The sequence below is a fragment of the Triturus cristatus genome, chromosome 2_2, assembly GCF_964204655.1.
Source record: "Triturus cristatus chromosome 2_2, aTriCri1.1, whole genome shotgun sequence".
NCBI classification, from domain to species: Eukaryota; Metazoa; Chordata; class Amphibia; order Caudata; family Salamandridae; genus Triturus; species Triturus cristatus.
This window is the reverse complement of record NC_140582.1, coordinates 256,042,374-256,058,619: the sequence shown is the minus strand read 5'-3', so window position 1 is coordinate 256,058,619 and position 16,246 is coordinate 256,042,374. Positions and strand designations below refer to the sequence as shown.

The 16,246-nt window shown below is 43.5% G+C and overlaps 1 protein-coding gene across 1 annotated transcript in view; it reads right to left on the bottom strand.

Annotated features, from left to right (window-relative positions):
- Nucleotides 1-16,246, bottom strand: part of GRIN3A (glutamate ionotropic receptor NMDA type subunit 3A) — a 567,581-nt gene that overhangs the window by 121,140 nt on the left and 430,195 nt on the right. The gene's annotated exons all lie outside the window — the stretch shown is intronic.

Genomic DNA, 16,246 nt, shown 5'->3' with positions numbered 1-16,246 from the left:
CTCCCCAGGGCAGAAGAAGTCCTTTTTGACTCCCTCCCAATTTCACAATAAAAACGGCAAGTCGCTTGGTAATGTACTGTTATTTATGTTACCTATTTTAATTTGTAGTTTGCCTTTCTCCATTTCGTTGTAGTTCCCTATGGCTCGCTGAACATGTTCATCAACAAAACACAAACCTCTCTGGAACGCATCACCACTGATAAGTGGAAATGTGATAATCTGAAATGACCTCAAACTCAAAAATAAGAAGGGAGATCTGTGCACCTTCAAAAATGACTGTGCATGAGGTACAATATACCCGCCATGGCCCACTTCACCCCTCTTTCATTTGTGAATCAGTGAACTCTTTAACATTTAAAACACCTCCCTGGAGGCTCAATCGATAGTGTTTGTTTCATCTATGCCCCCCAGTAACTCTTGCCCTCTCACTTTTCTTGTAACTTGTTCACTGTTCCCAGGAATCTATCCTGTTTCCGAATATTGGCCCTGTGATGACACCACTAGCTCCTCACCTCCATTCCTATCGTGCCCCCCACACCTCTCTTCTTGGGATATCTGTTGTGTTTTTGTTTTAAAACATGTGGACCTTTATCTGTGCCAGTGACATACTGACTTTGTCCACACAGTAACACAAACATCCCATAGTTGTCATGCCCAATCGTCCACATGGATGGTACCCTCCCCGGGAGGGTACCCTCAAAGGGGAAACATCCTTTACCCCACAGGCAGAGCCACAACCTGCCTTTACTCCGCAGTCACTACCCCAACTGTGATGTTACTACGAGTTCCTATACCAAGCACGTCGTTAAAACGACTTGCTTTAGGAGGGGCATTGTTGGACTGGTGTTGGATTTTAAGTCCAACGCCTTCCTTACTGATACACTGACTGGAGTTGGAATAGTAATTTATACTATTCCAAAGTACAGCGCAACCTAAAGGGAAGTCGTTGGAATGTTTTGCGCGGTAAATCAATGCATGGTAACGTCACAGTCGGGGTAGTAACTGGAGTAAAGGCATGCATGGGTAATGCATGCAGGTTTCCATCATACATCCCCATCCGTGCGGAGAATGATGGACACATGACAGCCATGGGATGTTTGTGTTGCCTGTAGGGAACTACTATCAGGCTTCCACATTCCAAATTCCACTCACCATGGGAATGTGTATACAAAGAACTCCAACTGTATCACCCTGATTGCGTTCCTTGTGCTGTGTGAAGGCTGCACTGCTAATTCTTCTTTATTCTTTGTGTTGGGAATGCAGACCTAAATCCCACACTTTTTGTGCAAAAAACTGCAGTAGGGCAATATTGTTGTATGTTCCATGATACAGAGGACTGTGGCTTCTGTAGGGTGTTTTGAAAAACTCACAGCCTGTGCTGAGCACACATACTGGAAGCACATGTGATGTGACTCACTTTATGCCATTATATTTCTTTGGGAAGAGCCAAGACAAATGTTGTTTTTATATTGTGCTATTCTACATTGTGCTGTGTGAGGCCACCTGAGGCCGACACACAGTAACGTGTGGTGTAAGATAAGTGTGTGTGTCATGCACCTGCCACACCTGTCATCGTACAATAAAACATTTTTTATATATGACCTGGCAGGATCATAGTGAAGATGTACATTCTGGAGGCACAACTGGCTTTCTTATCGGGTGTGAAGACTAACAAGGCTGCTCTGTCTACAAGTGGCACATATGATGCGAGTTCACTTTGCTTACTCACATGTTTCCCACAACACTGAGTTTCATCTCATGCTTTGGCCAACACACCACACATTCTCTTGTCAGATGTCTTCTTCTCTGTCAAATTATGGTGTGCAACATTACTACTTAACTGCAAACTTAAAATTGCTGATTTGTGTTTTCACGGTTCTCTGACTAGTAAATTCATGATACATTTATTCCCAAGGGTAATTGTGAGCCTGAGCACCTGGGGGCTTGCCTGGCAACGCTCCACTTCTGCATGTGAGTTATGTTTCTGGACTGTGGGGTCCAGATGTGAGGTGAACCCCCCAAAGCTTCAGCAACTGATGTGTATATTTCTGGTCCTCAGTGGCTAATCAGGTGGGCAGTCAGCTTAGGTCACATCGTTACTGGCTGCCCTTGGATTGCCCTTAAATTAACCCATTACTGTACAAAGTAAACCTGCAACATAGTTTTCTCCAAACAAAACTGCTGTGGTCTCTTTTTTGCATGTAATTTTCTATGTATGTGTGCTTGGCTATGGAATGTCTACACTATGTACTGGACATGAAATGCATAGCGAAAGTACCCACACCTCGCCACCCCCTAAGTGCAGCATTCTTGATGCCTTATGAGGGGCAGCAACATATGTGTACATGTCTAGATCGAAATATTTACCTGTTTAACTTCATCAAATATCACTGATGCAAGCCAAGCAGGAGACACTAAACTTTGAACAGCTGGCACTTGAAAACACTGATTTCCCATATGTGCAGACTGGATCTAGATTTTATGAGTGGTGGTGTTGAACACAATTGTGCGGTGCTGTGCCTCTGTCCTTTAATTCAATGTGAGGGTTCCATCTTTATGATCAACCACATTTTTTGCTCAATTTTTTTTATTTATTCTCAATTTTCTTGAATTTACACTGAACTTTGATCCAAAGTAAGGCATAACTGAGAAGTGGAATAAGGATTCTTGTATGGGCAGTTTAGGAACCCATCATATTTACTTTGTTTGGAGGTTCCCTCGAATTTTCAGTTTCCAATCTTGTTGCAGTTTGAGGAAACCTAATCCCAAGGGATTCCCCTAAACAGCAGACCTTGCACTCTTCAAGGATACTAATGGTGTGCCCGAAGATTGGGGAGACTGTTAATGGATCTTACACCATGTAGCCTGGAGGGTGTCACTCCCATTGACACTTTTGTCCAGGCCCTGGCTGGTGGAAGCATTTGATTGTTTTGGGTATGGTAGCTTTACCCAGGAGTGATAACCATTGGCCTCCATATAAACATAATAAATCCAGTGACCTTGGCAAATGGGTCACTTCATGTGTATTTTATTTGAATGATTGTGGATGATCATGAATATTATGAACATTGGTTATTAGCGAACTTCAGAGAAAGTGTGGATAGAAAAGGGATGGGATGCCCATTCTCCTTCTCTGCCATTTTCCCTGTGGGCTGCAGGTACAGGGCTGCTTCAGAGGAGAACTGACTGCCATGACCTGACAATGTCTCACGGCCCCATTCTAGTCACAGTCTCCTGTAGTGTGAGGCTGATTTTCACATTTTTGCTAGAGCTGATCTTGAGTCCCATACGAAGGAAAGAAGATTGAATCAATCACCTTTGGTCCACCTGTCGTAAACATTATATTTGGGCTACTGCAAATATCTTTTAGTATAAAATTGTTAGTGCATGACAGAGCATAGCTGCTGCTCATAGACCAACAGCAACAACATAATTCTCCACTTCTTTCTGCTTCTTTACCTTAAGGTTCTATCTAAGAGGTGTGCACAAGGTTCATGCCTTCAGTAGGCTCTTGCAGATTGGATATACCTAGGGGCATAATTACAATAAAGTGGCAGAGAGTGGGGTTAGCCACCTTAGCTTACCGCCATGTTCCGCCACTTCTGAAACACAGGGCTGCACCATATTTACAAGAATATGGTGCAGCCCTGCATTTCCCCATGTGCTGGCACTAAATTTAGCAGCCTAGTGCCAACGCAGGCACCCTTGCACCTTAGTGCAAGGGTGTCTGCATTGAGGGGACAATTATTTATGTGCAGGAAGGTATCCCTTCCTGCACATAAACAATTTTTAAATGGCGTTTTGTGACTTCTATGTGTGCAGCTTAATACAGCACACTTCGGGGCCGATTCTGTTCCGGGTCGGAAGGGCACTGAACGCGATCCGGCCGGAAAAACTATGAGCCGTACGCGTGTTTTCCGCCCAACTCGTACAGCTGTACGAGCGAGCAAGTACGATGCGAGCTACGTGAAATTCACCGCCCGAGTCGTTTCTGGGTCCGAACCGCTCCGTACGTCTCGGCCGTAAGCTAACCGTGGCGTGCAATGGATGCGATTTACGACCGAGCCAGTACGATGCACACGTCGGACAGCTGGTGCGAGCCGGAGTGTCTGGCTCGCACAACACCCGGGAAGTTGCCTTTGGAGGTCCGTGTTGGACACCCTGTCACCCGCAGCCCTACGACTCAGACACAGGGGGAGACCCAAGGGTCTCCCCAACACAGGCATGTACGGTGCGGATGGCACTGACGCGTACCCACTGTAAGGGGCGCCCTTGTGCGAGACGTACCCATTCAGTCAATGGGAGCCCATGTTTGCGTCGTACGACCGGCTCCCATTGACTTCTATGGGAGTCCGACCGAACCGAGTCCGGCAGCATACGGCCGCATCGTACTCACTCGGTCGGACTGCAAGACTCCAGCTCGGTCGGAAAACACTCCGGTTCCGGCTCGGTCAGAGAGCTTTCCGACCAAAATCGGAATTGGCCCCATAGTAGTTACAAAATGTCTTTTTTTCCAAAGATTGTTTATGTGCAGGAAGGGTCACCTTCCTGCACATAAACAATCAATGGGCTTTTGCTGTTTCTATGTGTGCTGCACAACGTAGCCCACATGGAAAAAGCAAAAACTAGGAAAAATAAAGCATTTCTCCTAATTTTCTTTTGTTTAAGATCAGGTTTTCCCTGGTCTTATTTTGGTGCTGCCTCCTATTTATGCTGTCCTTGTGTAAATAGGGGGCAGTGTCAGAATCAATGGGTGTAGGGGCTTGTAAATATGGCCCGTGGTGTCCCAAAGGCACCAGTTCACATGGTTCTTTATTTGACCAGGGCAAGAAATTCCCTTCCCAGAAGCCCCTCTAAGAAGTGAAACTCTACTCCAAACTGCATGGATTTTGACATTTGTGAATGCATTAGCACTGACTGGCAGCGGGATGCTGCCCAACAGCAAACCGACTGTGATACTGTGATTATAAGCTAGACTCCCACTCTAGATTATCACAGACCCGAGTGAACCCTACTGCCCCAGTCATTATCTGGATCTGTTTACCTCATAGTAGATCCACACACTAGAACTCCTACATCCAGAGATACTCTCATTTAAGGTATGAAACAGACCCTAACCTTGGACAAAATAGATTTCCCAGTTCCATACAATTAGACTGTGAACACTGAGGCATTTGATTCCACCATAATAAAATCTTGCATTCCTTCCATAGTTACAGGATTTGTCACTTGTTTTAAGTTTTCTCTGGTGTTCGCGATTGGTTATCCACCGGAAATAGTCTTTAAAGAATTAATATGTTTAACAGAAGGACTTTGATTCTCTGTGGTCTCTTATTTATGAACACAACATTTAGACTATGTTAGTGATTGCATGAACTAATTCCATTTGAATGCTCAGTGGTGGAAGTGTATTTTTTGTGTTATTTTGAGGTTTTATTCGGTTTGACTGTTTTTCATTTCTGGTTAACTATTTTCTTTATATATATCTTTATATATATGAGGTGTTTAGAAAGTGTTGTTCCATTATGCAAGAACAAAAGCTATTCTCATCTTTGAGATTTGTAGGTAGTCCCTGCAACTGTATGTGGAACCGTCTGACAAGAAGTTGCTATGAACAAAAGTAAAGCGCTAGGGAAGAGCAACCATGAACATTCATAGAAATAGAGAAAACAATGAGAAACTGAAATTCAGAAATTACACGCAAGAATGGGTAAAATACAGGCATTGGGAAAAGTTAGAAGGTATATGCATAATTCACTTAAAATGCACTCAAAATGCACACACTTATAAGGTCCCAAAGGCGAGACCTACTGGCTATGCCAATGTGCGCCATTGTTAACTCCTTTTTAGGTCTTGGCTCTAGATGGTGCACATGCGCTGTCTCGAACCGACGGTGAACATCCTCTGATTCTGGGAAAATCACTTAAACTCCCCTTGCCTAACAAAAATCAATGTGTCCTCATGTAACGCAACTGGTGCTATGTAAAACTCAGTAAAAAAAAAAAAATCTGTTCTATGTTGAGATGTTCCTGCTACAATAAAAATTGTATCCGTAAAGTGCGCGGCTGCCACTTGAGGCCAGATCTGCGCTAGATCAAATACTTAGAACGCATCCTAAATGTGATGTCAGCATTATTGTCACTTGAAGAAAGGGCTTTGATTTCAGGGCGTGGTCGCATGTATGTTTATTATTGCTTGCTGAGTCCCTCTCCTGGTTATTTCGAACACCGTTTTGCTGCAAATAAAGGGGCATATTTACAAGCAGCCGATAAAAAATTATCGCCACTTTTGCGGCCGTTTTCGGCCGAAAAGCTGCGATAATTTTATTGCCTAATTAGCAAGGCCACGCTAATGCGTGAAACCTTGCTTTAGCGTCAGGATTCCTAACACCCAGCTTTGCATCTCTAATGGGATGCAAAGTGGGCGTTTCTGACCTAACATGACAGGAGAAATGTCGCTAAGCGACATTTCTCCTATCATCAAGCCCCACGCTATGAAGCATAGCATCAGGAAAAGTAGCGATAACCCCAGTTATCGCTACTTTCCTTACGCCTGCTTCAGGACTGACTTAGCCATGATATCCTATGGAAGGTGGATATCATGGCTAAGTTTGTGAGTCCCTATCAGCAAGCTAACGCCACATTGCGTGAGAGTATCGCTGGGTTTCCAGCGATAATCTCACGTTAGGCAGTTAGCGTGAGGATTTTTATCGCTGGGGAGATAAGCGTTGCTAATAGCACGCTATCTCAGCGATAAAAATCCACGTTACCCTGCGATAATTATCCTCACGCTAAGAGCGCTGAGCGATAATTATCACCGGGTGTTGCTGATATGCCCCAAAGTTGCTAATGCGCTTGTGGTGGGGCCGATGCTGTCTGCATCACGAGGACTGTAGAATCTCTAATTATGATCATATTTTGCACACCCGCAGGCATGGTGCAAATGGAAAGTTACCAGTTTATGTTTTTTTTCGTGTTCCGCACTCGATTAGCTCCAGAGATGAAAAGAGTGTTTCATACGGTGCAGAGAAAAAAAGAAGAGCACGAGGGGTGGGACTGGGGCAGTCAGGAAAAGTTAGAGGGGCGCTGAGCAGAGCTGGCTGTGCATGCTTCCCCTTTCGTCCATGCATGCAAAAGTACAGTATGATGGCCGGAGTGCTGTTTGCATGCCTGCTAATCCTCTGAATGTGATCTTTGTGCATTTTGCATCAAAACGTAGTGTTGATGAATTAAACTAGCAAAGGGAGCAACACAAGACCCAACTGTTATAAAGAAGGGAGGTGGCACAGATTATAACTTATGTTAGCCAAAAGCCCCCAAATGCTACTTGCCAGTAATGCAACTCAAAAGAGGATTTTATCCTTGGAGGTGAATGCAGGATGGCCTCCGTCATGTGCAACACTTCCTCTCAAATATGAGGGCGGGGAGGAGTGAGGGACTGGCTCTGCCATTTGGGGACACGAATCCCAGTTGGTTTACATTAAAAAAGACACTAACCTCAAAGCTTGTTTGTAACTATGAGGTTACAATCCATTATGAATACTTTACTCACACATGTAGGGTGGAAATTGTCCTGTACTCACTGAGCCTTTACCTTGGCCAAACGGCATATCCAGCTGAATTCAGAAATAAAGGTAGGACAAATAGCTGCAATGGAAGTTGTGGTTACGAAGTGAGGCACATGTACTGGAACCCAGTGTGAGTGGCCCACAGCACCCCTATTACAGCTGTCTTTTACTACCCGATCAGAAGGAAAGCAACTAATTTTCTAAACTTGCATCAGGGCCCATGGCACTTGGCAAACCAGTGATATGTTCTATATAAAGGGAACGCATAAAATGTGTGAGAGGAACGAGAGCATGGGTACTCGACGGAAGCGTCAGATGCAACACATAGGATGCTTTTAACGTAAAGGTTGGTTGCACAGTTGACTGAATGAACCAGAGACAGGATTCAAAGAGATCTGGGGCCCACCAAAAGCGCAAAGAAGTCCAATGCAATAAAGACCGCATCGGACCCAGGTAGGGTCTGCAGACAGAGAAATGGCCATTCAAGTTTGCCATTACCAGGCACCAGCTTCCGGGCATGAACTCAAGACAGGGCGGGATTAGCATCGACAGACATAATTAAAATACCAGGAGCGGCCTAATTTGTCTGCAGGGATCTATCTACTCTAGGAAGCACCGGCGGAGACTTGGTCTGAGCTAAGAACACACCTGACAATCACCTCACCCTTTTGATCCCCGGCCCTCACAATGACGAGCCAGCAAAATGGAGGCAATAAAGAGCCGGGCTTCAAACAGAAACAATCTACGGGGCTATGGTAAATACAACCTGAAGACATGTAATTATAGTGAAGAGCAGTAACTGGCAGGCGAGCAGGTACCTTGATGCGTCTTGGGTGGCTATTTCCTTCGGTTAAAAAATAAAGTTTGTCTGCACCACACCCGGGTCTGGTGAGGGCTCGACAGCCTCAAAGCACAAACACTGGTTGGCAAAGGGTAGCCCGGGGGGTGTGGGACTGAATACAGCATTTTATCGCTCTAGCTTTGGGCAGCACCAAGGATTGGTAGATGAGCCCGAGAGAAGGAGCAACAAGACCCGCAGCCGCGAGACGCGCTCTGTGGTGGGGGAGGGGCATCAAAGCGCGAGCAAGACAGAGAGGCGGAGTGAGGCGCGCGCGCTTGGGAGAGCGAGAGGAAAGCCAGATGGCGCCTCTGCTCGTGCATGTGCCGGTAACCGCACGCAGTGTGCCACACAAAAAGCTGTGGTAGGCTTTTTAAAGCCCACTAACTAAATGTCTCGCAGACCAGCGCATGCGCTGGCTCAGGCGAGTCCTAATAAGAAAGTGAGGGAAATCAGAGGATAACAAATGGGGAGACGCTGCTCAAGATACAAAAAACATTACACGGAGTGGTGGACAGTGTGATAAGCAGTATCAAAAGCAGCAGCAACATCGAAAAGAATAAGAAGGGAGAGACCACTTGAAATGATGAGCGAGATAAAATAATTATTAACAGACAGAGCCTTAAGTTTATGGGGCAAAAAGCAGAAACCAGCCATGAGTTGAGAGAGGAAAGAATAGGAAACATAAAAGTTGAAATATTGATAAAAAGTTACATGAACAGATACATTTCGGAGAAAAAAAGCACAAAAAATGCAATCTTATTCCAGTTTCTCATGAAAATTCAGAGTACACATTGAGAGGGTCTGAGACATATGCCAGGGCAATCACATCAACCCCCAGTACTCTCCTACCAGCAACTGGATGTATTTCCTCAGTACACTTGCTTCTTTATAGTTAGCCTGGTAATTGCAGGATGTGTTGGCAGGATTTGTGTCACATAAAGCCCTTCTGACTCCATGCTAAGTAAAAAAATATTCCCGTGTTGATTTTTCCAGGAAGCCTTATCTTCACGCTACTTAAGGTACTGAATGTGCTCTAAAAGCTTATAGACCAGATACCAGGGATCCTATATATGACGGCTGATTAATGTGAAATCAGTAGGCGAATTTCTTAACACTTTACGGGGCGATTAAATTATGGAATATATACAAATGCAGGCTGCCACCTATAATGTTTATTATTTTTCGTTTCCTCTTTTGACACCTTTGGGAAATGGATGTAAGGACACACGTTGACAGAACTGGGCTGGAGGGAACAGAATAAGCTGCCAACACATGCATGTACGATTTCAGGGGCATATTATCAAGCACGGCGTTAAAATTATCGCCGCTTTAGCGTCAGAAAACTGCCGCTAAAGCGGTGATAATGGGCTTGATAATATGCCGCAAAGAATTCTAATAGAAGCCCATGTTGACACCAGAACATGGGTTTCTATGGGAATTCTCAAGGGCATATTATCAAGCCCATTATCGCTGCTTTAGCGGCAGTTTTCTTGATAATATGCCCCTCAATTCGGTAAATAAACCTATTGCGTTTGCGTGTTAATATTAAAATACACTAAACTTCACAAAGAGTATCTCTATATCTCTGACGGAAAATGTAAAGCTGCTTTTAATGGTGTTCTAATGCAATCAGTGGAAGCACTTCACACAGAGAAGATTACTGCATGATCTATTCGCTAGATTAATGACCCTGCATTAAGACAATCACTCTAAAGTGCGATAGGGAAGGACTGGGAGTCTTTTGGAGATCTGGTGGGGAGCTACTGATCTTGGTCTAGTCTGATTATCCTGCGAATAATACAAATCTGATCATTTATTTAGCCTTAGCCAAAACTCAGAGCAATATAAGTTTAATAAAAATGTATAACAAAACTAGCAAACAATTAAGCTCGTTTTAAAATCATATTCATTTTTCATAGTCAATGAATCAATGCAGTTTATTCCATTATCAAAGACGTTAGGTTTAATTCATGAATTCTGTTTTTCAATAATCATCATAACATTTTAAAATTTGATTTTTTAAATGCCACAAGACAGTTACTTGCTTACAAATATATGCACATATGTCCCAAGGGCCATTAATGCACTGCCTAACTGAAACTTTGTTCTCAATGAATAAAATTAAAAAAACAACATTATGTTACTTAAACCTGTATGTGATACTCATGGTAATTTTCCAGGGAGCAAAAGTATAAGAATCTGTGTTGCACCACGAACAGCAATTGTGCTCTAGTATCAATGTTTTGACCCTTCTTTGCACCCAGTTATGCCTATCTGTTGACTGTCTTGGAAACAGATTCTCTAGCACAGAGGGTGGTTGCAGGAGTAAGCACAGAGAAGCTCAAAGAAGCTAAAACTTATGTCCAGGGGAGAGACACAACCTTCAGCCTTCATGAGAGATTTAACAGATGTTATTATCTTCTTCCCTCGTAGACTGCCAGGCCTAAGCTGTCTCAGCAACCATTTAAGGCTAAAAAATATAGAGTTTTGTACAACATGCCAAGCTAAAATTGCTCCAAAATATAGACAACCTCCTGACTGGGACTTGGAGAGTCAAGGATTTAAACACGGGATCTGATGTGTTCTTATTGTGTCACAGCTTAAGAACTGGATTATAAATGTACCAGCATGTTATAGGCAAACTCTGAGGAAACACAATAAACCTCTTATGCGCCTTGGCCCTTTTTGGTTCAAGCATTTCAGTTTAATTATTTCACAATTAGAGGGGTCTTGCCAATGGGTATCATCTGTAATTTGTCACAGAAAATAAACTAAAGTGATTACTATTGGAAGTAGGTCACTTAATGTCAGCCATATAATGTTAAGTTATTGGTATTTGTGTACTGCCTGTTGGGAGGGACTCCTCCGCATTGCTTTGTGAAGTGGTGACACACTATCCTTGTACCTTTCTCAACATCATTGTGTGTTTTGCCAGTGGTGTTGACAATCGTGCAAGCCAAATTGAGTTCTTCCTTTTACTGTGAGCTTTTGTCTACATCAGAGTTCAGCTGTGATGCTAGGGGGACACTCAAAGTGCACCACGTTTTAGTAAGAATGGCTACTACCCACTCAAACTAGGCTATGCTGCGACTGGCGGTGGTGCAAGCATGCTTATATTCAGAAGAATATGACTTGTCTCAGGAAAGGGTCCTTTACGTCTTCATACCTTGTGTCCTTGTCTATTATCGTGCTGTGGAAATATGTGAACGATGCTTGTAAGTTGTGTGTGCATAGTCCATCTTGAACATCCCAGCCCATCTGTTACGCATTCTCCTGTCAGCCTCCTGGAAACTCGTGTACATGGTAGGATATCATTATGAGAGGTAGCTAGCCCATTCCCTTCGTTTTAGTGCAAGGCACACCTGCCAGATTGAAATCCAATCCTTCCCCATTTGTTGCAGCCAACTCCTCTGAAAAGTAATGCCTTTAGGTGAGGGCAATACACATAGTTCACATGAGCCAGCTCAAACTCGCCCCACACTCAACTTATTGTGTCAACGGAGATACAAGCTATGTTCTGTTAGATTCACATGCACACACTTATTTTGCCTTCCTTTATTGACTTTGGAACAGCATTTTAACATGGCTACATGTTATATATAAATTATTCCTAGGTTATATTGATATAAATTGTCACTGGCTAATTCCATTTCCAACCAGTGTCATCATAAAATGTGCCACTTGTTCGTTGCCCTATTGCATGCATACCTCATCATGTGTTCTTTTCTCACCGCTCCTGGTACATTTTGTCCCATGTCTGAAAGTTCCACTGTGTAATGGACTAGGCATTGAGCCCTCCATGAGGTGAAATGCTTTCAGTCTCCTAGTTCCCACACCTCCTCTGGTATATTTTTCTCTTGCTTGTCCACTGTCCACAGATTCACTTCTTCCATTTCACAATATATCAGAGTTGGGCCCAAACGAGATAGCAGTTGGTGAGATTTGGGATTTCCAGACCATCCGGCAAAAGGGTAATTTTGATTGCAGTGATCCTGCCCAACCCGGACATTCTAGACATGTGTCATGATTGGAGATTTCTACAGGCCATGACCAGTAGTCTGGGATGGTTGAGTGTCTCTTTTCTCTAGAGAGTGGTACATTTTAATCCCCAGAAATTGGATGTGTTGTTTTACTCATGTCTGTGGGAAACATCTTTGCAAAACATCCTGTGTGTCTTTTAGGATAGATATATTCAATATCTGTGGTGTCGAGGGGTTGATTTTGAATTCTGATACTTGGCTGAAAAGGTTAAGCACGGACGGTAAGGATGGAATGAAATGCAATGGGTCTGACATTGTGACAAGGACATCATTGACATATAGATCAAACTTGAGTTTGTGTCTGCCAGTTGATATCCCCACAATCTCAGGGTTAGCCCCGATTTATTTCAGCCAAGAGTTCCATGTAGAGTGCAACCAACAGGATGGACGATGGCAGACCTACCTCTTGCCCTTGCACACCTTGAATGGATCTGGGAGAACACTGTTGACCTTCACCCTAGCTAAAGGCTGGGAGCACAAGTTTTGAATGTAGGGTCTAATCTTAATCTATTTATGATTCTTTGCAAAACGGGCCAGTGACCATGACCGAACGTCTTCTCAGTGTCTATTGATAACAGAAGGGCTATTTTCCTGGTGAGGGCTATATTGTCCAGAATGTGAAGAATTTGCCTGGTGCTGCTGCAACACCCTCTCTCCATGATGACTCAAGACTGATCAGGATCTATCAGTCCCCGCATAAACATCTTAAGCCGCCATGCTAGAAAGCCTTTGTGAATTTTAGTATTAACACTGATTTCCCTATCAGTATGGAGAGCCCAGCCCTGGGGAGTGGCGATCTCACTGTGTATCTTGGTCCTTGGTTTGCTTACCCAGGACTGTCTCCCTACAAGTGTTAGAGAGAAGGGTGGCCACCTCTGCTGTTTGGGCCTGAAGAGAGCAACTGCTATGGAATCTACTTGGATTTCAAGGGGCTCCAGTCACTCTTGAATAGAAGTGCCTCTTACATGAGGGAAATGTCACATTTAGGGTCTCTGAACATATTAATGAGTGTCAGACATTTAAGCATGGCATTTAATCTCCTCACATTTAAGCTCAGTATTTTAACCGTGGTTATCTGCAGTGAAGTTGCCCTAGATGCCTTAGGGGCACCCCCACCCCGATTAGAGGCCTTTACCAGTCATTGGGCCAATTTTGACAGTGTTTGCTGCGCTGTGTGCCGCTGGTGTGCTCCAGCCACCTGAATAATCTTTGGGGATAACCCCCCAAAATGTAGTGAATAATTTTAGATGCCTTTCTACTGACTGGCAGTTCTGCTTCATTCTTTTTTAGGCAACAGTTTGGTTGTAGGGTCTGGACATGCTTTCCTGCCCAACTTTGGTGGTCTCTTGGCCTGACATCTTCCTTGCACCAGCACCCCATGGTTAACCATGGCAGACCAGCCTGCTTGTATTCCCAAGACACTGAGGCCTTCCATCCCTTCCAGGGTTGCTCTGTATTTAGCAAGACCATGAAGTTCCCACTTCTCAGTCACCAACAACAGGGCCAGTCACGGAAGCCCAGGAGACTCCCTCTTTTAGGGACCATAGCAAACCCACCCTCATTTGGCTTTGAGAGGGCGGCAGGGAGGTAGTGAAACTAGTCTTAGAGGGACTCCATGTAAATTAGGATTACAAGCTAGTCGTCTCCCTCCAAGCAGGGGTGTGTCACTTTAGGCTGGTCTCCTTCCTCCATCTTTGGAGAACTCTTCTGCACCCTTAAAAGCTGAGCAATTGTTTTAAAAACGGAGGTGGAATATTTTTTTCATTAATGGGGCATCCACCCAACCTGGAGATGCCACATCATACCTCCACCACTTTAATTCGCTCAAAGTGCCCAGTCTATTGCCTGCACCATAGCTGTGTTGCTTTCTGGGAAGGTTTCAAGATGGTAATTCCCTTCAAAATCATTGTGCATCTCTCCCCTAAGTCAAGCTCTACCCAACCAATTATTCCTGTATACAAGAAGTTATTGAAAGTACAACATATGTCATGATTTTTTTTTTTTTGCTTTGTCTTACGGACCCTGAACAAGATAGTAAATTCTGCAGTTCAGAATAAATACAAGATAGTTATTCCTGCAGTTCAGAAAAATACAAGCTCACAAGATGCACTGCAAACACAATAGAGCACTAAGCACATAGAGGACATATTAGAGTAGAAGGTCACAATTCAGCTCCAAACAGAGGCTACAGAATCATAGTGCAATACTACACAAAATGTTTCGTAAAGTATGCAAACAGCAAAGCATTCTATGTCACTACCAATGATTGTGCAACATTTGCTCTATAATGTTGTTAAAATTACATGGAAAAATAGAATGATAGCACAACCACATTAGGATAAGAGGATTTCTGTATTGTGGAACGTCAGCATATTTGTATCATAGGCCCTAAATCAGGCTTGAAAACAACTATGTGCAATACTACATTTAGGAAATACTAATATTTTGATTATTTATTACTTATTATGTCACTTATTTAAATTTATTGAAAGTATCGGGAATTAGGTCTTTTATGTCCAAAGGACTAATTAGAAAAATTTTGAGTTTGGTGTACGGATTACGCCATGCCCACCTTATTAAGAGTCCATTATATTCTAAGGTGGACGGGATATGAATCCCATTGTGACAGAGTAACCCGTCCACCAAACTTTAAATCGGGGCTCTTAGTCTCACTCTCCCTCTGTGTATTTTTCTGAGGCCTCTAAGTCATGTCTGGTTAGATGTCCCTGTGCATATGAGGCAGCGACCTACCGGCTAAAAAATCATGATAAACATCAGGGGCCTTATGAAGAGCTGCGCCCGCTAAGCACAGTTCCAAGCGCCTGTCTTTTTTGAACGAGGTATCTAAAGTTCAAACAACAAGCATTTCTCCCAGTTTTAGGAATGAATTTTAGACAGAACAAGTGAGAAGCAGAAAGAGGCAATCTCCACACACCATTTCTGACTTGTTCTGTTAAAAATGTATGCATTAATTTGGAGAAATTCTGAGTTATATGTATGAATTTTAAACACCTGACACTCAAAAAAACAGCACCCGGCTCTGCGCTGACCAAAGTCCCAGGTATCATCTCCTTCAAGAAGCCTCTTCACCCAGTTATACTCTTTCAAAATGAGTATGTGAAATAACGCAGATGTAGATGTCTCTGTTGGACATATCCCCTCTTAAGGGATTTCCTAAAACCTTTTATTTTTCCTTATGGTTTTTGCATATTCTCTTTTCATGGTCTTAGGACTCTGGGCAGTTTCCCACTGTAATGCAGTGTGAAAGCACGTGCACCCTTCCGACACATGCTAGGAAGTGGTACTTGCCTGATTGGTTTAGGTACGGTGCCTCTGAGTATCCTGTAAAGAGATATACCACATAGCCAGGACACTGGCTACTACTGGGCCGCAGCACTGATTGTGCCACCCACAAGAGTAGCCTTTCAAACATGTCTGCCACTGCAGGAAGTGGGTTATTATTGCCATTGACATTGTACTATAATGGACTATAATAATAAAATGCATTAACTAAATGCCATAACTCGCACGCCCGCCTTGCACACCAAATGCACTGATCATGACCTCGCTCGTGATGTGACAGATGACATCAAAAGTTATCCAAATGATCTCACACATTCACACATGTATTCCTACAGTGCAAAGATCAAATGATATGCCATTACCAGAGTACAGCAAAAATTACATGAGAAAAACACTGCGCCCGATTTACAAAGTTTTTGCTATGTATTATGTGGTAGTCCTGAATTCCAGGAATAAGACAGGACTACTATAAGAATAAGCCATGCACACATACTT